The sequence below is a fragment of the Phyllostomus discolor genome, chromosome 15, assembly GCF_004126475.2.
Source record: "Phyllostomus discolor isolate MPI-MPIP mPhyDis1 chromosome 15, mPhyDis1.pri.v3, whole genome shotgun sequence".
NCBI lineage: Eukaryota > Metazoa > Chordata > Mammalia > Chiroptera > Phyllostomidae > Phyllostomus > Phyllostomus discolor.
In genome coordinates, this window is record NC_040917.2 from 1,086,788 (window position 1) to 1,114,750 (window position 27,963).

At 45.1% G+C, this 27,963-nt stretch overlaps 2 long non-coding RNA genes across 2 annotated transcripts in view; both read right to left on the bottom strand.

The window, feature by feature from the left end:
• Positions 1 to 3,852, bottom strand: part of LOC118498343 — a 10,491-nt gene extending 6,639 nt beyond the window's left edge. The window contains exons 1-2 of the long non-coding RNA XR_004900840.1: positions 3,712 to 3,852; positions 3,569 to 3,607 (exon numbers count right to left, since the gene is read on the bottom strand). This is a non-coding gene — a long non-coding RNA (uncharacterized LOC118498343). The remainder of the gene's footprint in view (positions 1 to 3,568; positions 3,608 to 3,711) is intronic.
• A 1,392-nt stretch (positions 3,853 to 5,244) lies between these two features.
• LOC114489654 lies at positions 5,245 to 26,013 on the bottom strand. Its single transcript, XR_004900841.1, has 3 exons — positions 25,932 to 26,013; positions 15,729 to 15,737; positions 5,245 to 5,254 (listed from the first exon to the last, which is right to left on the bottom strand). It is a non-coding gene; the product is annotated as an uncharacterized LOC114489654 (long non-coding RNA).
• Between the last annotated feature and the right edge of the window lie 1,950 nt (positions 26,014 to 27,963).

Here is a 27,963-nt window from a genome sequence, read left to right on the forward strand (position 1 = left end):
TGGCTGTGGAGCCTGAGGTCCAGCAAGCATGTGTCCTTTTGCAGGCTGGTTTGTACTCTGCGCTTGGTGGGGCTGCTACACTCTTGGGTCCTGCAAACCCTCTGGTTGGAGTCGCTGATGTAGGTCAGAAGGTTTCATGGTTCACTGATGATTCATTAGGATAGGAGAAAGCACATGTATGAAACTGACTTTGGAGCATATGGAAATGATTCCTTCTGATGATAACAAGCCTCTGCAATTCAGATACATAGGAGGTCAGCACTGAATCTTGAAGAGAGGGAAACTTCTCCCTTCAAGAAGGAAACGTCTGTATGGAGAGGTAACCCCACACCTTCCATGAAACAGGGCCTTAAACTGAATCTACAGCAGCTCCTAAGCTGATCCTTGAGCTCAGTGTGCCCTGAGAGACCCCCGGGGTCCTGAATTTCTCCAGCTGCCCACTCCTCCTGTATCCCACATGGAGGTGTGCATCTGGGCTCACACTGACTTCCCCTCACTGTGTCACTTGCACAGTAATATAGTGACATATCTTTGGCACTTATTCTGTTCATTTTCAGGTAGAGCTCATTCTTGGCATTGTCTCTGGAGATGGTGAATCAGTCCTTCACAGAGTTGGTATAGTGCATTCCACCACTAACCCTCATGCATGAGGCTCACTCCAGTCCCTTCCCTGGAGCCTGGCCAAACCAGCTCATATCGTGACTACTGACAGTGAATCCAGAGGCTTCATAGGAGAGTCTCGGAGGTTCCCCAGGCTGCACCAAGCCCCCAGAAGATTCCAACAGCTTCATCTTTCACTGGACACCTGCAAACGCAAAGATGCCAGGTCAGGAAACTGTCACCTGCCCACTGTCTCTATCAGTCATATCCACTCACATACCCAGAGTCGCTCATTTTCCACAAACAACCTTTTAAAATTGCAACAAGGAAAACCCAGCTGATTGCAAACTCCATTGTGAGAGGTCTGTGTTCTGTACTGAGTAGGGACTGGAAACACCTGAAAATCCTGGGCTCAGCCCTGTCCCAAGGCTGCACGTCAAGCGTGGGCTGCTTTTCATGAGCAGAGGGGCCTTATTGGCATGTCCTCCTACTATATGGGTGGCTCTTGGGCTGGACAGTGACATGAAGGACATGGACTCGGAGTGTTCCTTTTCCAAGGGTCGTATCTGTTGAGAATTACTCCCCATATTTGCATTTATAATGTCTCCAGTTTCCCAACAGCTCCCGATGATGGGTACATGAGCCAGGAATATAAGTGGATTTATGTGTATAGAATGTCAGATTTTGCAAGATGAAAGAGTTCTTCAACCTGTTCTATATATACTTAACATCACTGAAGTGTACACTTCAGAGAGCTAAGATGGTGTATTTGTATTTTCTGCCACAATTGACAATTGAAATATATAAGTTTTCAAACTTTTATGTCGTTTCCATTACGTCTAGTTTGTGAGACCTGGCCCAGCTCTGTCACAGGTTAGCCCCATCTTCCAGTCCGCCAGCACCCTGCATTTACACTGCAGTGTAGGGAGGCTTCTGTTTCTGTCCTCATTTATCTGTTCTCCTCTGCTGAGAGGAGCAGAGAATGCAGCAGAGAGGGAGAGACACCTGGAACACAGACAGAGCATGGGCTTCTCCTACATTTCACCCCCTGTAAACTCCTCCTGGACATTACTTCCCAACTTTTCTTCTATTCATGTGACATTTATTTAGTTATGCACTTTCCTGACTATATATAGGTTATTAGGAAACAGAGTCATAGGTTAAAATGCAAATCCATCATGTTGGACCGTGCTTTTGGATGTACATAAGTTATATTTTTGAATTGTGACACAGGAGTTGGTGGTGATGTTTCATAACCTAAGACCTGGTGATTAAAGGGGAGTTGGTATAATGTTTTGAATAGGCTCCGAAAAGCATTGGGGCAGTTAACTGCAAAATTGATCATAATTATACTTTTAAAATTATAGATTTACTTATGTATTCTCAGTATTGCATCAATTCTGAACACATAAGTTTATTTATAATAACTACTACTGTAGGAGGAACATATAAATGTTAGTTAAGGTCATTTATTGAGTGCATGTTGTAGCAACTATAGGAGAAGCCTTTCCCCAAGGTACTTTGTGGACTGGATGTTTACATGCAGAAAACACCCTCACACGTTACAGAGGAATGGGTGTGCAATGGCATGAGCAGATTTGTTTTACAGCTCATGTGTGAATGCATGTCTATTTCAAAAATGAGTTTGTGACTGTGTGATGGGATGTTCATGTGGCCATGTGAAACAGCATGCATGGCAGTGTGTGTGGCAGTGTATGTGGCTGTGTGACTGTGTGTGGCAGTGTGAGACTGTATGGCTGTGACACTGTGTGTGACACTGTGAGGCTTGGTTTGACTGTGCGGCTCTCTGTCTGTTTTTCTATGTGTGTGATTGTGTCCATGGCTGTTTGTGTGTCTCACAGTGTGACTGTGTGTGTGAAACTTGGGCTGTGTAGTAACATCATATGTGATTATGTTTGTGTGAGATGGTATGTGATTTTGTGTGTGGATTTGTTTTGATGTGTTCAGATTGTGTGAGACAGTTTGGCTGTACGCATGGCTTTGTGATGACTGTGTGTGACTGTGTGTCCTGTTCAAGTACTAAGAGGACAGGATGGATGCTCATCAGTCTCTGGAAGCAGATATATCCACTCTGTGCTCACATTATTGCAGAGTGAAGAATTTACTATGGAATGCATTTAAAATTACAATGACAACATCTGTTTCTTTCTAGAAGAGCTTTTGATTACATGTGTGCCTTGTCTGATCATCGAGACCACAGACTGGACCTGTTGAACATCAGACCCTGGGAGTCAAGGGACCCCTGAACTGCTCCTGGGACCCACTGTAGTTAGTCCTTCCTGAGAAATGCATGTGCCTGTTCCACTGCAGCCCCTACTCTGGAGCTGCTGGATCAAGTTCTAGCAGTAACCACTGGTTGTGGTGGAGAATCTAGAGACAATGCAGATGAGGGAGAGAGTCTGTGGTAGCTTCACCACCTCTGAGAATGTTGTTTTTCTTCAATCCATATTTTTCTAACTCTGAGGCTTTGGGAGTGAGTGCAGAGTCAGGGATACAGAGGGGCTCTCTGCAAGAAACTGTGGCAGGTAGATGAAACCAGACAGAAAACTAGCCCAAACCTCCACCTCCACCTGCTTCTGGGAGTCTCCTTATATTCAGGAACCCAGAGCGCCCCCTGGTGCTTTGGGCCCTCCTGCAGGGAGGTTTGTGTGTGGGCTCACACTGACTTTCTGTCACTGTGTCTGTACTGCAATAATACATGGCTGTGTTTTCAGCTCTCAGGCTGCTCATTTGCAGATACAGTGTGTTCTTGGCATTGTCTCTGGAGATAGTGAATCAACCTTTCACAGAGTCTGCATAGTATTTCTGACTTTCCTCATACCATACAGCTGCCATCCACTCCAGCCCCTACCAGGAGCCTGGCAGATCCGGTGCATATAGGCACCACTGAAGTAGAATCCAGATGCCACAAAGGAGGGTCTCAGAAACCCTCCCGGCTTCACCACACCTCCCCCAGACTCCACCAGCTGCACCTCACACTGGCCACCTGCAAACACAAAGTCATCTTTCTATGGAAACCATCACATTCTCATCCTTCCTCTCAGTCATATCAACTCACATACTCAGTGCCTCTTGTTCTCCATAAGTTACCTCTTAGAATAGCAACAAGGAAAACCCAGCTGAGCCCAAATTCTATGGTGAGTGGTCTGTGCTCTGCCCTGAACAGGAGCTGGGAACACCTGGGAATCCTGAGCTGGGCTCCTGTCCCAGAGCTACAGGGTCAGGGCTGGGCTGTTTTTCATGAGCAGAGGGGCCCTATTTGCATGACTGCTGCTATATAGTGTGCTGTGTGGTTGGATGGTGACATGAAAGACACAGTCCCAGACTGTGACTTGTCCAAGGAAGTAGGTCTGTTAAGAATTACTCCCCTTCCCTGGCCAGTTTGGCTCAGTTGGTTATAGTGACCTCCTATAACTGAAATTATATGGGTTCAATCCCAGGCCCTCATGTGGCCAGGAAGACACCAATCTCCCTCTCTCCCTCTCTCCCTCTCTCCCTCTCTCTCTCTCTCTCTCTCTCTCTCTCTCTCTCTCTCTCTCTCTCTCTCTCTCTCTCTCTCCCACACACACACACATGAAAATAATGCCCTCCTGTGAATATAATAAAATAATACTATGAAAAATAAAAAAAAGCTCCCTTCATTTGGTCCTGCATGTTCCGCAGTGACCCAGCTAATCAAGGGGACTGGTATATGACCTAGGAGAACAGATTTGAGTAAATCATCATAAAAATAGAGGCATTTATAATGAGAGATGTCTTTCGAAGTCACCAGTAATGAATGCATCAAGATAGACCAACCCTCACAATGAGAGGGGGAATAAAAATGGAGGAGGTTCATGGTCAGGAGACACAGAGTACATTCTGACACCACATTCTATAAAAAGTGGCCAGGGAATGCACTAAGCACATCATGTGACCCTAGAGCACAAGGATCCAATGTTGGAGGAGGTGGAGCATCTGTGTGGATCATTGGAGACAGATGAGTGAACTCTACAGAGAGGCAGACAGTGCCCCCAGGCCATGTCCCTTCAGTGGATTTTGGTGCTGAATGTGCAGCAGTCCCACTGCCTCATTTTAGTGTTAGTCTCCAGACTCTGTGGCTCAAACCCTGAGGACACAGGAAAAACTCACTCAGGGCTGGGTGTGCTTAGGTGAAGGTGAAGGTACAGATTGTCATATATGTATGTTTAAATTATAGACATTTCATTATGCATAACTTTGATCTAATGTTTAATGTGATATAACACAGGATAAAGGCATGGTAATATAATGGCAGTTCATTCTTGTTTCCACCATCAGCATCTGTGACTCTGTGGACATGTGACATAGTATTACTCAGAACAACAAGAAACATATTTGCCCCAGATTCATTTGAAGTAAGTTTCAGAGGCTTCATCTCCAACCTCTTCCATCTCTTTCCATGTCTGCACATGACACTTGTGCATGCTGTTACCTCCTACAAACAAGATGGGTGTCACATGGGCATGAAGTGACATGCTGTGTGGATCAGTGTGCAGAACAGGGGAGATATCCACCCAAGTACATGGACGGTGGGGTTAACCAAGACTGTAAACAGCACTCCCAAATTCTTCTTTGTGGTGTAATTTTCTTCCTCAAATGACAAGTTAAAGTCCTCATATGTCATTTTCCTCAGAATTACCCTCATATAATAATCTAGTAAGTGATATATTGGATTGGTCAAAAAGTGTGTTTTGTTTTTCTCTACATGGTCTAGAAGCACTTAATTGTTTTCAACTTCATTTGAAACAATTTTGTTACATTGTCACATGACAGCTATCATATATGAGTGTATTCAAAAAAACATAACATTATCCAAGTTGGTGAATTTCTGTGTAGCCATTTGATATTGAGGGTGTAATAATATGGAATGTTTTCAGTATATTATGCTCTATTATTTCAAAGAAGTTTAAACCACAACTAAAACACACACACAAAAAAATATGCAGTATATGGAGAAGGTTCTGTGACTGATTGTTTCAAAACTGATTTGCAAGGTTTTATGGTGGAGATTTGTCACAGGACAGTGCCCCACAATTGTGTAGAGAGTTGAAGTCCATAGTGATGCAATCAAGACATAAATTGAGAAAAATCAGTTGTGTGCCTGGTGGGAGATAGGCAACCTACAAAATGTATCCAAATCAGTAATGTTATTGGTGAAAATTAAAAAAAAAAATGTGCCCTTTATTTTACAGGCTAAACCATACAGAATTGCTAGTCAATCCAATAGGACATAAAATGATATTGAAAGGGGAAAAGGAAGAGAATTATCCCCGGTTCCATCGAGGCTAAGGCAAGGGTGTTGGACAGAGTGCTACAGGCAGGAGGCATGGCTGATTTCCAGGATGCTGCTGGCATGTGTCATCTTTGTTGGGGAAATGCTGAACATCCTGTAGGTGTATTAGAGACTCTCACTGAGAACCCCGTCCTACTTTTATGTGTCTGTTGTTGGTACCTCAGCAAACAAACTGAGGACAGCTTACCAGGATTTACGGTTATAATCTGACTTGCTGAAGGACATTCCTTGTTCCTGCCAGACATTTCAACTAAGTGTGTGATGAACTTCCATGCCTCTTTGGTGTGTGTGTTCATCATCATCCACACCAAGCTGCCGTAGGTCCCTCTGCTCTGTGTGGTGTCACCTACTCTTTTTTCTGTGAGCAGGAGGGAAAGTAAATGGCTGTCGTCACTGGGAGACCTTGTTCTCTAGTATTGGGTTTGTTCACTCTGGTGCCCACTGCCCAGAATGCCTGTGCCCTGCAGCTGGCCATCTTGGACACTGAGCTGTGTGGTGTGGGGCTGAACTGCTGGGTGTAGGAGAGTCTCTGGGTAGATTCAATCAACGTGGGTCAAAAGGTTTCATGATTCACTGGAATTGGGCACACAACTCTTCATTTTGTTTTTCTGAGAATGCCATCTATCTTAAAAACAAGATTTAAAAAAATACTGCTAGACAGAGGAGAAGGGAGGCACAAAGAGAAGGGCAGAAACAACAATGTGTGGTTGCCTTTTACGCACCCCCACAGAGGACTTGGCCTGCCACCCCAGCATGTGCCCTGACTGGGAATGGAACCGGTGACCCTTTGTGTCAAGACCAGCACTCTATCCACTGAGCCACACCAGCCAGGGCCTATCTTGACAATAAGTTTGAATTTCAGAGATTACAGATGTGATTGCAGAACCAGGTCCCCAGGGAGTTTCCCTGAGAGAAACTGTTGCATGAAGAGGGAACCCTATGGGATACCATTCCAAATCCAAATGTTCAACTGCACCTGATCTTGTGGTGGTCCTTGTGTTCATGATCCCTGAGTGCTCTCTGATGGTAACAGCCCTTCCTGCAGAGAAGTTTGTGTCTGGGGCCACAATGACTTCCCCTCACTCTCTGGCAAAGTAATACACAGTTATGTCTTCAACTCAGGCTACCTAGCTCCATGCTGGCTGTGCTCACAGACTTCTCTGTGGTCACATGACTGTGCCCTGGAAATTCTGCATGAAGTTCATGCCACTATGGTTAAGGTTAACACTCCCTATCCATTCAAGCCCTTGTCCTGGGGCCTGTCACACTCACTGTACCCTGTATCTTGAGAAGGTCATCTAGATGTCTTGCAGGAGACCTTCAATGAGGCTCAAGGTTTCCTCACCTCAAACACAGACTGCTACCGGTACATCTACATGTGAACACCTGTTGAGAGGAGACGAGAATGGGTAGAAGTCCTCCTTGACCATCTCAGATCCCCTCTTTATCCTAGGGACTGTGGATTCCCTTACCTAGAACAAATACAACCAGGAAGAGGGCTCTCCAGCTCCAGGCCACTGTGAGGGGTGTGTCACCTGGACTCCTTTAGAGGATGGTATAGACTTGGGGCATAGACAGACCCATATTTAACCTAGCCTACCTCTTCCCTTTTGCATATTCATGAGGCAGAGTTTCGTAAGTGAAAACTTGGCCTCACCTGAGTGAAAGTAGGGGACACAGGGGCCATGATCTGAGGGAGTCTGAATGTCCAGGTTCTAATCAGTGATGTAAGATTTGTGCAGTCTGCAAGGTCCCTGAGCTCTATGCTCACATGACTCCTCCTACTGTGGAACAAGAACCAACTCTGGATCCTCTTTGTGAACCCAGCTATGAACATAAAGGCCACCTGGGCCAGTTCTGAGCTTTAATATAAAAATGTATTATTCCAGCCCTGGCTGGCGCAGCTCAGTGGATTGAATGTGGGCTGTGAACCAAAGTGCCGCAGGTTTGATTCCCAGTCAGGGCACATGCCTGGGTTGCAGCCCATGACCCCCAGCAACCGCACATTGATCTCTCTCTCTCTCTCTCTCTCTCTCTCTCTCTCTCTCTCTCTCTCTCTCTCCCTTCCCTCTCTAAAAATAAATAAATAAAATATTTTTTAAAAATGTATTATTCCAGTTTCAGTGTGTTCCCCCAATGCTGCACCTAGTGATGTAATAAAAACACCACTGTCCCTAGCTCCTTACAATTCACATATAAAGACCCTCTCCTGCCCTGGCTGGTGTGGCTCCACTGAGCACAAGCCAGTGAACCAAAAGTGTTACAGGTTCAATTCCCAGTCAAGGCACATGCCTGGGGTGTGTGGGGTCCCCAATTGGGGGTGCACAAGAGACAAACACACATTGATATTTATCATCCACTCTTTCTTCTCCCCTTCCCCTTTTTCTGAAAATAAATAAAAATTTACAAAAAGATATTCTAGGAATACCCCCATTGACTGTGTGTGTGTGTGTGTGTGTGTGTGTGTGTGTGTGTGTTTCTCTTACTGACTTTGGCAAATGGTCTGATAAAATATGATATTTATAGTCACCTCCTGCACAACTCTTATTTCAGATGTGAATTAAAGATGAAGACACAGGCACTAAGAGAAAATCCCGCTTCAGCTCCCTCTTCACCTGCTCCTGGGACAGCTGTCCTGACCTTGTGGGTACTGTGCACTGCTTGGTGGCCAGCTTGCTCCCTGCATGGCAGGGTTTGGCCTGGGCACAAGTGCCATGCTTCCCTCAGTGACTCTAGTCTAGAATTTAAGTCTGCACCCTGACTTCAGGATGTTCACTCAGGGGCATCCTTTTCTTAGAGATCTCAAGACACAGAGAACTGGCCTTACTAAACTCCAATGACTTTGCAGGGAGTCCCCAAGTCAGAGCTCTGTGAGGAAGCAGGGGTCCTTTTCCCACAACTGCAACATGCACTGACTGAGCCAACAACCCCCAATTGCTGAAGCTCTCGAGGTCTTTAAGGTCTCTGATGTCCTCAGTTCCCTGTACTTGGAGGTCATATCTGAGTAGCCCTGCATGTGGTCCTAATTCCACTGCACTTCTACTGCTCCATAAATCACACACACACACACACACACACACACACACACACACACACAGAGTAATGATTTTCATGGCAATGAACTAGAGTTATCTCTTCTCCCCTGTCCCTAGTACATGGGCAAAGCACCTCACTGACTCTAACGTACTGAGTGACCTCATTTGACAACAGAACAAAAACAAACACAACCAACATGCAGACTGGAGAAGGCCCACCTTTGTGTTTATGTTTCTCAACACATAGCATGTGACGAGTCTATGGTGAGAAGGGTCCTGGCTGGTCCTCTGGAGAGTGACACCCAGAGGACACTTGTCCAGTCAGTATAGCCAAAAGTAACCCAACATGTGTGGAATCACCCTGTGCAGCCCACAGGTCTGCATTCTCAGAGGTCACAGCCAGGAGTGCTGACAGCAGGACAATGGAAAACATTGGATGGGTCTCCACATGAGAAGAAGCAGGTGCTGATGGAGGAAGGGGGAACCCAGAATACTGGACCTGGCGAGTTAGAGTCCTTGTGGTAGAGAGACTGGCTTATTTGCCAATGTGCTCCCTGGTGTTCTGAGCACCACATGCAGTTCAACCTTTTTGTGTTTCCGCAGAAACTTCTGTGCCTGGGCTCACAATGGCTTTATTTCTCTGAGGTTCTCACACAGCACTGTAGGTATGTGCCTATCTGCAGATTGACAATATTCGGAATCATCCTTCAGGTGGTGTATCTGCCTGTCACAGATGGAGCATAACATGTCATCTGACTTTAGATTCCTTCTAATAAGTTCCACCCATGGCAGTGTTTTTTGGTTGCTGTTATGGTTGTGGTGGTTGTAGTTGAGCCAGTAACATGTAGTATGTGTAAAGTCAAGTAATGTAAATCTAGAACATTTATAAGAGAACCTCAGAAGCTCTGAGAGACTGGATTAGATGCAAGGACACACCTCAGACATGGTTGTCTTCCTGTCTAAGACTAAAGCTCCATCAGTGGTCTGAGAATGATGCTGCTCCAGCACCCCCACCACACACATTGCTGTTCTGTAAGCATGAGGATGGGATGCAACTGGATGAGCATAAGAAGAGAGATATTCTGCACAAAAGACAGTAGGTTCTGAACCCATACCAAGGAGGGAACATAATCAAGTAGTTGATGTAATAATTGAATTTTCCAGAGCCGATGGCAGAAACCAACCTCCACAATGGTCTCCATGACAAACAAAGTTTCCAGCAGCAGCACTGACCAATTCACAGAGACATCTACAGTTAGCATCTATGAGAGGAAAGAAGCTGCTGTCTTAGGTGTGTTCATTAATTGTGAGCAGGAAAATTTGACACATAACATTATATAGCAGGACACCTATAGCTACTGTCCTTTCTAGCAGGTCTGGATGCACCGGAAACTATGGGAATGACAAAGGACCAGACCAGAGTTCTAATGGGCATACTATCAAGTGGCATCCCAATGCAAGTCAGGTATTAACATTGTCAAACAATTTAACATTCTAATCACTTGTTAGAAGCTTAAAGGAAAAGGGAGGGGGGCTTTCAGATTAGAAAGATAACTGCTGCTGAGTGATGGAAATTAAAGAAAAAGATCAAATGGAGGATATGGCAACAACACAGACTCAGGAATGAAAAATACTTTCAGCAGATTCACAATCAGACCCCTGATCATCATAAACTCCAGATCAAAGCCCAACTAGGAAACCTCCCCACCCCTGGCAGAAGGGATATTGTAAAATGACAGAAAACAAAAGTGAAAGAGGTCAAGTGCTGGTGAGCATGTGGAGAAAGGGAGCCCTTGCACACTCTGGATGGAAAAATAGCATTGTGCTGCCACGTGGAAAACAGCATATTGGTTTCTTCAAAAGGAAAAATAAAAGAAATCCTGCCTGATTGAGCCATGAAGCTTCCAGATGTTCATTTAAGAATAAAAACCTGGAACTGGAAGAGGTACTTGCACTGCCCTGTCCAGTGCAGTATTATTCACTGCAGTCAGTACATGGAATCCATCTCAGTGTCCATCAGTGAATGGCCAGATAAACATGGGCTATATGCCCACAGCACAGTATGACTCAGCTGTAAAACAGAGGGAATCCTGCCGCAAACCACAACGTGGTTGAAACTAGGTGACACTGTGGTTTGTGGAATGAAGTTATATTAGAAAGGTAAATTTTCAATGCACTGCTTCTCCTATGCATTCAAATTAGATTTGTTGTCCAACTGCATGTGCAGGCACTCAAGGTCTGAGGTGGTGAAAGGTGATTATAAGAGACTGAGGGATCAGTGCAGTGTTGGCTGTGGTGGAGCCCTGTGCTTACAAGAGAGAATGACTGACACAGGTTCCTGGAGGAGACAGTTGTTGCTGGACAACATCAGACCTGGTCGTGGATGCTATACATTCACAGGAGCCTGGGGTGTTTGCTTCCATGGTGGAGCAGTCCATCCTTCAGGACACTGCTGGGATCAGGGAATGGTCTGCCTGCACACAGTGAAGCTTCCTACCTGGGAGTGGGAGAGAGGGGCAGAGTGTCCAGCCACTATTAATTTAAGATGGCTGTGTGAATGCCAGGAAACACCCCTGTGTAGTCTCTTACACTGGTCATTCCCACACTGAGTAAATAATCACTGAAATCACATACTTTGATGTCTGTGTTATCACCATAGCCATCATCATCACAATCATATCATCATCATCATCCCCATAGCTCTAACCATCATCATTCTCACCATAACCATCAGCATCATTGTCATACCAACATTACAACAACCATCGTCAACACCATCCTCACCCACATCATCCTCAACACATAACCATCTTCATCATCACCATATCGTCATTATTATAATTTCCTTACTTGTAATCATTCTTATTATTTTCTGTAGACATGGTGGTTGTCCAAACACCATGACCCTTTATCTAAAAACAAAGTGGGTGCCTCCTCTTAGATGGCATTGTGAGATGTAAATCACTAGGGTCCCACCTCTAACTTTATACAAGGTATTCCAGAAAGCAGATGACATTGGATAAGGAACATATTTCATCTATAATGTAGGACCAACACCCCCATCCAATCCCATTATCATCAACACCTCCACAGCCACCCCACCACATTCTTTATCATTCGATTAACTGTAACTGTTCTTCTCACGTTCTATAAAACTGACGGTTGTCCTACATAATAACAGTTTATCTTTTCTGTGGCTCATGTTCATAGTTGCTAAGCTGCATAGGTTTTCAGATGTTTTTATTTTGTGTTTGACTGCTGACAAATAAAGGCTCCTGCCATCCTCTTCTCCATCTACCCCACATGAGAAAACAGAGAAGACAGGCTGGGTCTCCTCTTTAGATCTCACTAGAGGACCTAAACCACAAAGACCCTGTAAGCAGATTTACCTCTTCCCTACCACATTGACAAATTAAAGGCCTGAGCCAGTCTCCTTTCCTGCTTCTATCAAAGCACTTCTGACTTACTGAGGGGCCTTTCCTGTTCTTCCCAGGGATTTAAACTATATGCTGCTTAAATGCTCTAGGTCCACTCCATGTGGTTTATCATAAGCCTGGACATCCACACCAACCTGTTAAGGGTCCTTGTGCTTCTGTGTGATTTCACCTACTTTTGGCACTGGGAGCACAATGCTGAGTCTGTGGTCATCACCACTGATTATTTTTTTCTGCTCTGGCATTAAACTCACATACCTCTGGTAACACTTGTCCTGCATACTGGCTGGCTTGGACACTGTGCTATGTGTGGCTGGGTCTGCACTTAAGTGCAGCAAAGTCTCTGCTGAAATTCTGCTGGGGTGAGTCTGAAGTTTGATGATTTATTTGAATTGGGCATAAGAGTGTCTGAAAGAGATTCTGTATTTTAGCCATGAAAGAGTGTTGTCTTTCCTTCCAAGAGATTTTCTAACTCAGAGACTACAGCAGTAAGCAAAGATTGGGAATCCAGAGAGGTTCCCTGAGACAAACTACAGGAAGAGGAAATCAGCCCTAACTTGCAACTGTACCTGCTCCTGGGATTGTCCTTGTGTTCAGGGACCTGGAGAACCTCCATGTGGTTGCAGCCCTTCCTGCAGCCATGTTTGTGTCTGGGTGTCTTCTAATTTCCTGTCACTGTGTCTGCTATACAGTAATATACTCGCCATGTCCTAGCCTCCCAGGCTGCTCATATTCAGGTATAGTGTGTTCTTGCCATTGTCTCTGGAGGTGGTGAATTGGTCCTTCACAGAGTTGGCACAGTATGTGTTTTACTTCTATCAGGATTTATGCTACAAACCCACTCCAGCCCCTTCTCTAGAGCCTGTCGGACCAAGTTCATCAAGTAGCTACTGAAGTTGAATTCACAGGCCACACAGGAGAGCCTCAGAGACCCCCCCAGGCTTCATCGAGTCCCCCCCCAGACTCTTCCAGCTAAACCTCACACTGGGTGCCTGCAAACACAAAGTAATCCTTGTCAGGAAACTGTTGAATTCCCACCATTTATCTCAGTCATACCAACTCACATTCTCAGCATCTCCAGGTCTCCATAAATTACCTCTTAAAATAGCAACAAGGACAACCCAGCTGAGCCAACACTCCATGGCACTGGGTGCTGAGCAGGGACTGGGGGCACCTGGAAATCCTGGGCTTGTCTCCTGTCCCAGAGCTGCAGGGTTGGGGCTGGGCTGCTTTTCATGAGCAGAACAGCCCTATCTGCATGTCAACCTCCTATACAGGGAGTTAAGCATTTAGACACTGACCTGAACGACATGGACCCAGAGTGCCTCTTATCAAGGGAGGGTGTATGTTAGAAAGTAAGTAAAAACAAAGTAAGAATTGCTTTAATCCCTGTTCAATTTGATTCAGTTGGTTTGAGCTTCATCCTATACCCAGAAGTTTGTTGGGTCAACTCTCTGTCCAGGCAGCTAAGACCACAAGTCTGGGCATGACATAAGTCAAGCAATCAATATTACTCCCCTCACCTAACTTTTACTTTGTCTGAAAGAGGTAAAAATGCACCCCCATGTCATAAGAAACATATATTACACTTGGTTCTGTGTCTGATCCAGGGACCCAACTGCTTCAGTTTATTTACACATGACTTTGGACATAAAATAGTCATAAACTGAGAAGGATTTAAAAGGAGAGATGCCATTGAATGCCCCCAGTAATGAACAAAATAACAGGAATCAAACCTCATGATTAGAGGAAACATTAAAGTTCAGGAGGTTCATGTTCAAGTGATAGGAAGTTCCATCAGACCCTTTCTCCTTTACAAAGTGACGGGAGCATGAACTAAGATCAGAGTGTGTCCCTAGAGCATGTGGGCCCAGTGCTGGAGGAGGTGGACTGTCGGCGTGGATCACTGGGAGACAGAAGTGTGAACTTTACAGGGAAGCAGAATGTGATCTTATGTTCCTCCAGTGGGTTTTGATGCTTAATGTGCAGCAGCTTCACTCCCTCACTTTTGCTTTTCTGCTCTAGGCTCTCTGTTAAAATAAGGTTCAAACATTAGGAAAACAGAAGAAACTCAGCCATGAGTAGATCTGCTTAGTTGAAGATATAGGTAGAGATTGTCAAGTAAGTATGTAAAAATTATAGATAATTATGGGAACCCTTGAGACCAATCACTAGTACAAAATGAGATAAAATAAATAGCATTATATTGATACGATAAGCATCATTTTTCTTCATCCATTGATTACAGAGTGAATAAATCATTTAATTAACCTCCCCTTCCTGGAGCTGGTGGACATAACTTTCTATAAACCTGATCAGTTGTGGTGGTTCAGCCTTATTTTCACCATCAGAATGGGTGGCTCTGAGAACATGTGATGTACTTCTAATCAGGAATGCAAGAAGCAGGTTCATCCCAGGTTCATCACAGGTAAGTTTCAGAAGCGTTTTCTCCTCTCACATTCCTTCATATTATGTCTGTACATGAACCTCAGTCACATTGTTACATCATCCACAAGAGATGGATGTCACCTGGGCATGGAGTGCCATGGTGCCTTGATCAGTGTGCAGAACTGGGAAGTGATCTCCCCAGGTGCATGGATGGTGGGATTAAGCAAGCCTGGCACCAGCACTTCCAGGGCTCTTGTTCTTTATGTGGTCATTCCCACCCTCATGTAGCAGTTCAAGTTGTGTTATGTTACTTTCTTTAGAAATAGCATCACGTAATCATCTAGTTATTAATGCGTTGGGCTGGTCAAATAGTTCATCTGGTTTTCCAGTACGAGGGCTCCGGTATCTTTCAGTTGTCTTTAATGTCACTTGAAACAATGTTGTTAGAATGTATCATGACAGGTCTCATAATCACCATGCATTTAAAATTTATCAACGTTTGTGAATTTTGTGTAGTCATTTTTTTATGTTGAAGATAGAAGAAAGTACAGATTTTCATCAAATAGTTTATTATTTCAAAAAAGATATAAATGCAACAGAGTCACAAAGATATGTTTCTGCACCGTATGAAACTCATATGCAGTGTATTTCTTCATTAGTGTAACTGATGAAATGTGTCAAATGTCATTTGTCAAGTTCTGTAGTGGAAATTTCTCACTGAAAGTAGGTCCACAGTTAGGTAGACCAGTTGATGTGACAGCGATTGAATCAACACAGCAATTGAGAACAATCAACATTATACCACAGAGGAGACAGCCAAAATACTAAAAATATCCAAATAGATAAAGTTATTGATGTGTCTTTGTAATCTATTTTTATTGATTATGTTACTACAGTATTCCCAATTCCCACTCTTTATCCTCTCTCAGCCCTGACACCCCAACCCTCCAGCATCTCCCCTTCGCTCATGTCTATGGGTTGTACACATAAGTTCTTTGAGTCCTCTGTTCCCTCTACCATTTTTATCTCTCACCGTCTATTTTATGCCTACTAGTTATGATTCTTCTTCCCTGTACCTTTCACCCACCATTCCTCCCTTCTCCCTCCCCACTGAAATTCCTCCATGTGGTGTCCGTTTCTCTGATTCTGTTCCTGTTCTGGGTGTTTGATTAGTTTTTGTTTTTCATGTTTTTCTTTTCTTTTAGGTTCATTTGCTGATAATTATGAGTTTTTTTGTCATTTTAATGTTAATATCTTGATCTTCTTTTTCTTAGATAAGCCCCTTTATCATTTCATATAATTATGGCTTGGTGATGATGAACTCCTTTAACTGTCTGCCTTTCCATTCTAAATGATAGCTTTGCTGGATAGAGTAATCTTGGATGTAGGTCCTTGCCTTTCATGACTTCAAATACATCCTTCCAGACCCTTTTTCCTGCAAGGTTTCTTTTGGGGGAAAACAAAACAAAACAAAACAAAACAACAACAACAAAAAACAGCTGACAGTCTTATAGGAACTCCTTTATCGATAACTTTCTCCTTGCCTCTTGCTTCTTTTAGAATTTTCTCTTTATCTTTAATCTTGGGTAACCTAACGATGATGTGCCTTGGTGTGTTCCTTTTTGGGACCAATTTCTTCGGGACTCTCTGGGCTTCCTGGAGTCCCTGGAAGACTATTCCCTTTGCCGGATTGGGGAAGTTTTCCTTCATTACTTGTTCAAATACGTTTTCAATTCCTTGCTCCTGTTCTACTCCTTCTGGCGCCCCTATAATTTGGATATTGGAATGTTTCAGGTTATCCCATAGGTTTGTAAGACTCTTTTCACTTTTTTGAATTCTTGTTTCTTCATTTTGTTCTGGTTGGATTGTGTTTCCTTTTGTTCCAAAGTATTACTTTGAGTCCTGGTTTCCTTCCTTCCACTCTTGGTTCCCTGAATATTTTGCTTGGTTCCCTGAATATTTCTTTTGGTTATTTTACACTTTTTTATTCATTTTTTGAGCAAGATGCTCAATCAGATCTGTCAGCATTTTGATTACCAGGGCTTTAAATATTTCATCATGTAAGTTTGGTATCACCTCATCACTTAGTTCTCTTTCTGAGGTTTTGCTCTGTCTTTTATTTGGGCCATCTTTTTTTTTTTTTTTTTTTTTTTTTTGGCACACCTGTTAAGTTGTGAGGGGACAAGGCCTTAGGTATTCACCTAGGCAGGGCAACCCTCTTTGCTGTGCTGAGGTGCTTCCTATGGGGGAGGGACAAGAGAGTGAACAATGTGGCTCACCTGCTATCTCCAGCCACTTTCCAAGGGACTCTCCTGTGGGACTGGGAGTTTCTCCCACTGTGGCAACCACCATAGTCCACTGTCAACTCTGAGTCTCAGTTTCTCCTTATGTCAGCCCTGTCTGCACAGCCTGAAGCTTCACAGAGGTTTCTCTCAGCCAGTTGGCCGACGTGACCCACTGCCTTACTGGTCTCATTGTTCTGGCTGATGCTTTCCTTTAATTCCTTGGTTGTTGGAGTTCCATGCCATTTGATTTTCTGGTGCTTCTGTTTGTTTATTGGTTTTAGATTGGTTTTTATCCTACTTTTGGTTGTGGAAGGAAGTGAAGGTTTTCTACCCATGACTCCATTTTGGCCTGAACTCTGATGTGTCCTTTATTTTACAGAAAATGTTTCTTTAATTTTACAGCAAAAAAACTGAATGGAATTTTTGACCAAACCAATGATTTGAATATAAACCCATCTTCTTTACTTTGGCATGCATAGGTAGGTAGATAGATAGATAGATAGATAGATAGATAGATAGATAGATAAAAAATAAATCTTACCATTTGTGATAAAGTGGGTACAGCTAGATGGTGTTATACTCAGTGAAGTAAGTTAGACAGAAAAACTCAAATACTATATAATATCACATATATGTGGAATATAAAGAACAAGATAAACATGCAGATTTATAAACAGACTCCTAGAATCAGAGAAAAGACTGGTGATTTCCAAGTGAGTGGGGGTTTGGGAGCCTGGGTGAAAAAGGCAAAAGGATTAAGAAATACCAATTGGCACTTAGAGATTAAATACTGGGATGTAAAGTGTACACAGTCAATAAATTCAATAATATCTTAATAACTCTCTGTGGTGCCAGGTTGGAACTGGATATATTGGGCCATCAGATCACAAATTGTATAAATGACTGATGCCTCTGCTGCAGGCAAAACGCTCAAATAAATTAAAATATAAAGCCCTGGCTGGTGTGCTTCAGTGGATTGAGTGCTGGCCTGCACACCAAAGGGGCACTGGTTCATTTCCCAGTCAGGGCACAAGTCTGGGTTGCAGGCCAGGTCTCAAGTAGGAAGAGTGTGAGGGACAACTAGTCATTGATGTTTCTCTCCCTCTTTTTCCCCTTCCTTCCTCCTCTATAAAAATAAATTAAAATCTTTAAAAATAAAATAATATAATATATAGAATGTGAGGTGCAATTTAAAAAGAAAGGTAAAATTTTCCGAAATCCCAGAGAGGCTACAGCAAGGGTGTGGGGCACAGTGTGACAGTCAGGAGGCATGGCTGAATTCCAGGACTGTGCTCACATGTTTCACCTTTAGTATAGAAGTTCTGAACATCCTGTAGATTTATTAGAGACTCCCATTGAGAACGTTGTCCTAGTATTATTCCCTGATGGTTTCTACCACAGGAACACACTGGGGGCTGCTAATCAGGACTTAGTATAATAATCTGATTTGCTTAATGGCCTTTCTTTTTCCTCTCAGAGATTTCAACTCTGTGCAAAATACACATCCAATATCCCTTTGGAAAGCGTGCCTGTCACCAGCCTGGACATCCACACCCAGCTATGTGTGTCCCTCTGCCTCTGTGTGGTGTCACCTATACTTGGCGCTGTGATCATGATGCCAAGTAAATAACCATAAACCCCGGAGGCCTGTGACCTCATAAGTTGATCTCATACACTTCAGGTGCCCACTGTCCAGCAAGCACATATTTTGTTGCTGGTCAGATTGGACAGTAAGCTATTTGGGGCCAAGCTGACTGTTGGGTCGAACAGAGCCTCTGGTTAGATTCATATAAGGTGGGTCAGAGGTATGATGGTTCATTGAAATTGGGCACAAGAGTGTCTGAAAGAGGCTCTTCCTTTTATCCATGGGAGAATTCCTTCTTCCTTTCCAACAGACTTGTCTAACTCAGAGCTTCCAGAGGTGCACAGAATCAGGAATACAGAGTTTCCTGAGAGAAACTGTCACCAGAAGAGGAAACCAGGAAATAAACCTTCAAAATATCTGACTGCCCTGCTCCTTTGATGGTTCTTGTGTTCAGGGACCCTGTGCGCCCCCCAGTGGTCACAGCCTGGGTTGTGTCCAAGAGGCCACATCTGGTAACAGGAGCATCTGGTCCAGTGCCCTCTACACTGTGCTCCACTGCAACCCTGACCCTAATCTAGGGGAGAGTGGGGCATGCCCAGTGTGTTTGTAGGTCATGCTTTCTGTAATGAGAACATGAGTGGGTGTCTGCATCTAGTGTTACTGACCCTCTTGGGCTGTATACACCTGTGGACTCAGAGTCCTCAGTACAATAGAAAAGGGTGTGTGTCATCTGTGATATAGGCCTAGATAAGTTGAAGCGACTCAGGTTCAACTTGAGGTGTCACAGACAAATGCTCCTAAAGTCTGTGTTGGGCCCAAGAGAACTATCTTGGATCCACACAGTCCTGTTATGCCCCCTATGTTATCAGTGACATTTGTCTCTTTCCCATGGTTGAAGGGGCTAACTCTGCTGGGGTCCCCACTTCTGCTTCCCTGTAATGCAGCCACTGAGCCCAGAACTTTCCCATCTGGCTCCAGGATGGAAGTACACCTGGAAGACACAGTCAAAACCCAATTATGTGTTCCTTGCTGGCAACTCCTCATCCCTTAACCAAGTGGTAAAAGAGAAAATAAAAAAGGTCAGCTTGGTACACTGATCTGGCCAGCCTCTCCAAGTCTCCAGAGGGCCAAGTGACTCCCTTCATTCCTATGCTGTCTAACTGGGGTGGTCAGGCCCAATGTCCACTCAAAGCAGTACCCCTTGACCTTGGAGGACTGCAGAACTAGGACACTGCAGACATAGTAATTCAACAAGTGGGAGTGTGGTGCTTCCCATGCACAGCATGGGTCAATACTGGCTCTCTTCCTGAAGCCACACAGTTGAGACTCCCAGCAATTCTCTGCAAAGAGTCTGTGCAGAGAATAGATAGCCCCTCAATGTCACTACTAAGGGTACCAAGGAGACATCTTCTCCAGCCTAGACCTTTTGTATGGCCCCTCAAGCAGTCACAATTCCTGGTGTTGTAACAATGTGGCCATTCCCTCACATGGATGCTGCATTCAGAATCTCCCATGTACCCCTAGCCACCACAGTTTCCCATCACCAGATGCTACGTGAGCTCCCATGTCCATCCCTGTTGCTGTGGATTGGGGACCCCTGCATAGGGTGAGATCCCATGCTCCCAGAGTGAGGTACTTCCTTGTCACAATGTGCTTTAGAGTTCCCAGTCACTGCACTTCTGGGACAGGGACCACCCTCCCCTTCTCTCTTCCTATCTCCTTCACTCCTACCATCTTCTTCCCTCCTCCTTTTTATAAAGTTACAGACCAGCCACCCATCAGCTGGTTGTTCATGTTGATTGTTCTGGTCCAAGAAGTGGATGGAGCTCCACACTTTCTTCATGGCTAATGCTGTTCTAACATGAAATCCAATCTTTTAACAAAAGTCGGGTTAGTGTTTAATTTTGTTCTGCCACTTGGTGGGACAGGAGCCCATTACACAGTCACATCCTGTGGGTGATGATTCTTTCATAAGTATCTAATCTTGTCGTGGTGAATGTTTATAAAACATAATTTAGCATCTCCTCTACCTGCACCACTAACAGGCATGTGGATCTTCTAAGGAGATAAGAGAAAGGAAGATGAGTCTCAGAGCCTGTGGGTGCTGGGGGAAGCCCCAGAGCCTGGCAGGAAACTACATCACCCCATTATTTCCTGTTCTGCAGACTTGGGGCTCAGCTGACATGCATCAGGTTCTTCTACAGGAGGCCCCTGGGCTGTGTCTCTGTGTCATTTGTGCCCAGTAATACTTGGTTATATATGAAAGGTCCATGCTGGAAAGTGAGAAACACCTAGATGTTTGGTGGAGCAATACTTAGCATTGCTCCACCAAACATCTGAGAGCAACTCTTATGCCTTTCAGCCATATCTTGTCCCACAGCCATATCAGTAGTCCTCATGAGAACCTAGAGAAGGGACAGGTCAGCGTGAGGGTATGGGTGTGTCTCATCAGCCCAGGGCCAGATTCCTGCTGACTTAAGTGAAACAGAGCCCCTGTTGAGAAAGGACAAGATGAGGTCAGACCCAGAGGTGTGAGCCTGGGAGAAAGGACACACAGTCAATGGAATCCTGTGAACTATTAGTGAGAATGTGAATTGGTGAGGCAGATGAAGAAACTGATATGGATGTTTCTCAAAAAATTAGAAAGAGAACTGCCTTATGACCCAGTTATTCCACCTCAGTGTTTGTTTCCAGAAAACAACAACAACAACAACAGCAACAACATTTTATCAATGAATTTTCTATACTTCCATATTTAAGTATTGCATACAATGCACAGGGACTCATAAAGTAAATGTTTATAATAGAATATTATTTGTCATAAAAATGAAAATCCTGAAATTTGTGACAACATAAATGGACCTTGAGAGCTTAATGGTGGGACAAAATAAGTGATATGCAGAAAGAAAAAATACTGTATGATATTGCATGTGGAATCTAAAATATCATTATAGAGGTCATATTTGTGGTTACCGGAGGTGGGGTTGGGCAGTGAGAGACTTGGATATTGATTATGTAAAGGTACACACTTCCAGTTGCAGCATAAGTGAGTCCTGAGCATGGCATGGACACCACAACAATTAGATTTAGCACTCCTCTATGGTGTGTGGGAGTTTTGTTCATATGAGTAGATCCTAAAAGTTCTTAGCACAAAGAAACCCTCATTTTCCTTCTTTTTCTCCTGTTATCTCTTCTTCTCTTCTCTGCCTTTCCCTTTTCTTGTGTCTGTATGAAATGGCAGATGCTAACTGTATTTCTGTGGTGACCATATCACAAGATATGTATGCCCAGTCATTATGCTGTGCAGCTTACACTTAGTGAGGAATGACCATACTTCTGTAGAACTGGAAGAAAAGTAGGGTGGAAATAAAATAGGTCTTTTCAAGGCTAACATAGAATTGACAAACATGCATCTTAAAAGATGGTCATCATTAATGGTAAATAGAGAACTGTAAGTCAAAACCATCATGTGCCCTGGCTCATGTAGCTCAATGAACTGGGCTCTGTCCTTTGAACTGAAGGGTCATAGGTTCTACATCCAGCCAGGGCACATGCCTGTGTTGTGGGCCTCTTCTCCACTAGGGGAAACAGGAGAGGCAACCAGGCATTGATGTTTCTCTCCCTCTGTTTCTCCCTCCCTTCTCTTCTCTAAAAATAAATAAATAAAGTCATTAAAAAACAAAGCGAGAGGTATTGTGACATCGATTAGGAAGTCAGTATTAAAAAGAAAGCTAAACAAAATAACAAAAGTTTGCAAGAATATGAAAAAAAAATAGGAAATCTTGAGCACCCACTAGAAAACAGTACAAATGCTTTTCAAAAATACAAAGTAGAAGTGTTATATATTACAAGTGGAATCCTGGGTGCATGTCTAAAGTCATTTCAAAAAGATGGTTAAACACCCCTGATTGTAGCAGCAAATTCAGAATAGACAATAGGTGGAAACAACCTAAATATCCCTTGATGGATGAAGGGATAAACAAAAGTGGTACATGCATACACCGGAATATGTACAACATTGAAGATGGGGATTCTGTCAGATGCTTCAGTGTGGATGGACCTTGAGGACTTTATGATGAAAGAGATAAGAGAGCCACAAGAAGACACAGCTCTATGATGCCACATATGTAAGGTGTCTTTGTAGAGTAGTCAAGGGTATCAAAATAGGAAGTAGAATGGTGAGTGTAGGAGCTGGGAGGAGGGGAGGAAGGTGGCTTACATGGATAACATGTCAGACTTTGCCTGGTACAAGAATTCTTCACTTTGTTCTATGCCAACATGAATATACCTAACAAGACTGAATTGCATATTTTGGATAGGTAAGGTGGTGCACTTTTTTTTTCTGCCACAATTAAGAATTTTTAAAATATATAAAACTTGATTCACTCTGTGCACATTTTCTTATGCACTGACTAGTCCAACATGCATTTTATTTAGAACTGAAACAAAGACCTCAGGTTCTTTCTAAAAAGAGCTTCTGACTGAGCATGTGCTCCCTCTGTCCTTTATTCTTATGGGCAGGGCCTGTTGAACATCAGGGCAATGGAGTCAGGGTCCCAGGGGATTTCTTCAGGGACCCACTGCACTCTTGATGAAAATCACACCAACATGAACCTGGAAACCCTTTGATCCAGTGGGGAATCGTGATTTCCTACTCTCCCCTATACCCTCCAGAGGGACATTGGAGTCTGGCCTGGCATTGCCTAGCCCTCTGTGTGTGGTACAGTAACATATGGCCCTACACCCAGGGGATCACAGAGCTCAGCTGCATGGGGAACTGGAACAGGGACGCACCCTCAGGGTCACGATTCTGCTCTGTAATGACAGTTAGGGTGTGAACTACACCTGGCACTTTGCACCCCATCTTTGGAGCATCTCTGAGAGGTTCATTAGCCCTTAGCAAGAATCATGCAGCTCACTCAGGACAGGACACCTGGGGACAAAGAGGACACTGTGGAGAAGGGAAGACTCTTTTCAGCCTCTTGATAGGCTGAAGATATCAGACCTCAGACTTTCAGATATCAGTTTCTCTCAAGGAGAAGATCCCCCAGCACATTGTGCCCATGCCATGATCTTGTGCTCAGACCTCTACTCGGCTGATAGAGAGAGAAACACAGGCTTTCTACTGCACTGTCCTCTCCATGGGACCTCATTATCATTGACGTGCGGGCAACTTCCCTGCTTCTCAGGGTTTGTAACCCACTGATGATGGGGGTCATCACACTGAGTCTCTCACACAGTGATGCATGGACATACCATCCAACATCAGGCCATTGATCTGCAGATAGGTCGTGCTTATGGAGTTGTTCACATAGAAGAAGGATCTTTCTGAGAAGCCCTGGCCATATGTGTGTTTTCCAGAGTTTGTGTTGACCCAGTAGACACACTGCAGGCCATCTCCTGGGGCCTGCCCCAGCCAGAACAATGCATAGCTGGTGAAGCTCCATACAGAAGGCTTTCAGGAGACTGGCACTGAGGCCCCAGGCTTCCTCGCCTCATCCCAAGGCTGCTGCAGCTCCACGTGGGAGTGGCCACCTGTAGAGAGGAGGCAGGTGTGTGTGAAAGTTCCTCATGAATGTTCCTGTCCCCTCCTCAACCCAGAGTCTGAGAACAACCATACATGCAGCCACTGGCACCAGGGCAAGGGCTCTCCAGCTCTAGTCCATGTTGAGGACTGTGTCATCAGGACTAATGTAGGGGCGGGTGTAGCTGTGGGTAATGCTCTCAGGGCACAGACAGACTCATGGTTAATATAGTCTACTTCTATTCACTTGCATATTCATGAGACAGGGCACTTTAAGGCTGTTATGTGACCCCACCTTTGAGAGGGTACAGGACACAGGGACCATTCTCAGTGGGAGAGTCAGGGCCCAAGTCTCAATGTCATTGGATATAAGTTTGCTGCTGGCTCCCTGAGCTCCGTAGAGACATAGCTCCTCCCAGTGAGGAACAAGCCCCCACAGGACATGCTTCTCATTGAGAACACACCTTTTAGTGACACAGTCAATCTTGACCAGTTCTGGGCTTTAATACCTGTAGGTTTTATTCCTTGGGTCAGGGCGTCTCAAAATGCAGCACTGAATATGTTTAAAAAAATCCCTGTCTCCAGATCCTTAAATTTTGGTTATCAAGAAGCCCTAGAAATACTCTCACTGAGTGAGATTTTCTTGTCTTATCCAGTTTGGTAAATTCCCCGATAAAAGAAAACATTTACAGTCACATCATGTTCAGATCTTATTTTATACGTTTTTATGAAAAGAATAACTGTGCCACCAGAGGAAATTCCTCCCCAGTTTCCTCCGCATCTGCTGCTGAAGCAGCTGCCTTACATCACAGTGTCTGTGCGCCCCCTGCTGTCCAGCCCATGCCCTGCAGGGGGATGTCCTGTCTGAGCTCACAGGGCACGGGCCTCTCAGCATCTCTAGTGTGGAATTAAAGGCTGCACCCTGACTTCAGCATGCTTCTCAATGCAGGGCACTGTGAAACCGCTAGGGAGGTCCCTCGCTGGAGATGCCAGAGGCACTGACTCAGGTCACACCCCTCTGTCCAGAAACCCTCAGCAGTTTTGTGGGTCTCTGATGTCCTCAAGCTCCTCTGCTTGCAGGTCCCACCTGAGTATCCAAGCATGCTGCCCTAAATCCACTGCACTTCTACTGCTGAATGAATCACACACTAACACACACAGTGATTATTTTCATTGTAACTACCCCAGTTCTCCCTTCTCCCCAGTTCCTAGCACATGGGAAGGATCCCCACTCTCATCAGATTCAGTGAGTGGCTGACTGTGATGAGAAGAGAAGCAAACACGATTGGCATGAAGACTTGAAAGCACCTGCCCTCATAGTTCCCTGCTCCTCCAGCACCTGGAACCTGCAGATTCTATGGTGAGAAGGCCCTAGCTCCTCAGGAGGAAAACACCAAGGGCACCCTTTTCCAGTCAGTGTAGCCAACACTTACCTGGATTTTTTGGAGGTCTCTGATGTATAGGCCACAGGCCCCCATTCTCAGTGCACACAGCCAGGAGTGCCGAGGGCGGTGCCAAGGAGGACACTGGGTGGTGGTCACCAGTGGAGAAGCAGGTGCTGATGCAGGGACGGCAGAAACAAAAAAGTGATCCTGGGAGTCAGAGTCTGTGGACCAGTATCAGTGTAGGTTTCCACTGTCCCCGGTGTCCTCAGCGCCCCCTGGTGTCCTAGGCACCGCTGCACTCCAGCCCCTTGTCTCCACACAGGGAGGTCTGTGCTTGGGCTCACACTGACTTCCCCTCACTGTGTCTCTTGCACAGTAATACACAGCTGTGTCCTCGGGGGTCATGGATGTCAGCTGCAGGGAGAACTGGTTCTTGGATGTGTCTCTGGAGATGGAGGTGCGGCTCTTGAGGGACGGGCTGTAGTAAGTGTTCCCATCATAACATATATACCCGATCCACTCCAGCCCCTTCCCTGGGGGCTGGCGGATCCAGCTCCAGCAGTAACTACTGGTTGTGATGGAGAATCCAGACACAGTGCAGGTGAGGGAGAGGGTCTGTGTGGGCTTCACCAGTCCTGGGCCTGACTCCTGCAGCTGCACCTGGGACAGGACACCTGGCAACAAGTAATATCAGACCCTGTCAGTCATGTACAGTGACCACCATCCCATAGAACTCTGTCTGCCATCTGAGACACTCACCTTGGGGGGCTGTCACCAGACACAGGAGGAGTCCCAGCACTCTCATCTTCTTCTCGACCGAGCTCTGCCTTCCCCAGAGACCTCTTTCCTGTGTGAGGAGACAGTTGTGAGCCCCCACAGACAAGGGGAGGATTTAAACTGGAAGTGAGAAAGACATTTGCATGTGAGGGATGCTGTTCTCATAAACAAGGAGAGACCGAGGTCACTGCCCCATGTCCTTCTGGACGCTGAGCACAGTTGTTCTGTTGGACTCAAAGGTGTGGGCCAAGTTTGGGAAGTCAGTTGGGTTATGCAACATCTTTGAAACATGACAGTGGACAGCCCTTCTTTCTATGTCTACAAATTGAAGCTCAAGTGGATGAGTGACCATCCTCTTTTAATTCCATGCACTATTCAAGTGGATATTAAAACAGATTGGCATTATGCCAAAACACCTGCCCAAGTCCAAAAACATCACATGAAGTAGATTCATTGTTGTCAGATTGGAAAACGTACTTTTATAAAAAATAGCATTTGATGTAAATTTTGTTGTAACATAAAAGTCTTTCCCTTCACCTGGCTGAGGCCCCCTGAGCCTGCAGGTGGCAGTGCAGGTGTAGCCTTTGTCTCAGCCCAGGTTCAGGGAATGGGCCACAGTGGTCAGTCCTGCTGCCAGGAGTACAACCGTGGCCCTGCTGCTGAGACAGGTGCTACACACACTGTATCCTTCCTTTCACCTCACTCCTCCCAGGGCAGAGCAGGCAGCCCCTTCCCACAGGTGACCCACTCTGGAGGCCTCTGAGGTTCCTAGACCACAAGAGGCCCTGAAGTCCTGGAGGCACCTTCTCCCAGAGAGACACAGGCACTCACTCTCGGCCAGCAGGTGTTCTGAGCTATGTGTGGACTACAGGACCTGCTTCCTGGCCATAGAGTCAGTTTGGAAACTGCCATCCTCAGGTACACCCGAGGGCCTAGGGGAAGGGGATATTAGGGCTGATGTCTGGGGAAGGGGAGTTGGATCTCATGATAGACCAAGGTGACAAGTGGAGGGAAAACAAAGTACAGAGCAGGTGTATCTTTTATTAAATCACTGAACGTAGGTGAAACACATGATGCGACTTAACAGTCTAGTAAATGCTAAAAACCAGGTTTGCTTCTCAGAGTCTCACACACCCTCCACACACAGAACATTCCCACTGCTTCCCCTATTATTTAACACTGCACAGTGAGGACTGGAGCACATATGACAGACTGAGGACATGCCTGGACCAGTTGTGAGATCTCCTCAAATAACAAATGTCTCAGGAGATTCACTCTTTGTTGACAAATAGCTGAAAGTGAGGGGTTGGTGCAGCCACATGGGGTTGAGGTGACATCTGTGATGGAGATGGCAACACTCTTCTGGAAATACTGGAGGCATCTGTGAGGAGCCAAGGGTATGAGACAGCATGGCCAGCATGAAGGAAAGGGAGGTGGATGCCAAGGGAGAGCAGTGAGGTAACCACTTCCAGGAGCAGCACACCTGTGCCCCAGGGGACACCTGTGTTCTTTAACCCTTTCTGGAAAGGGTTAACCCTTTCTGGATTGGGACCCTTGTCCCAATGTGGAGGAGGAGAACTGAGAACCTGCCCATGGCCCTGGCCAGCCCAGTGAT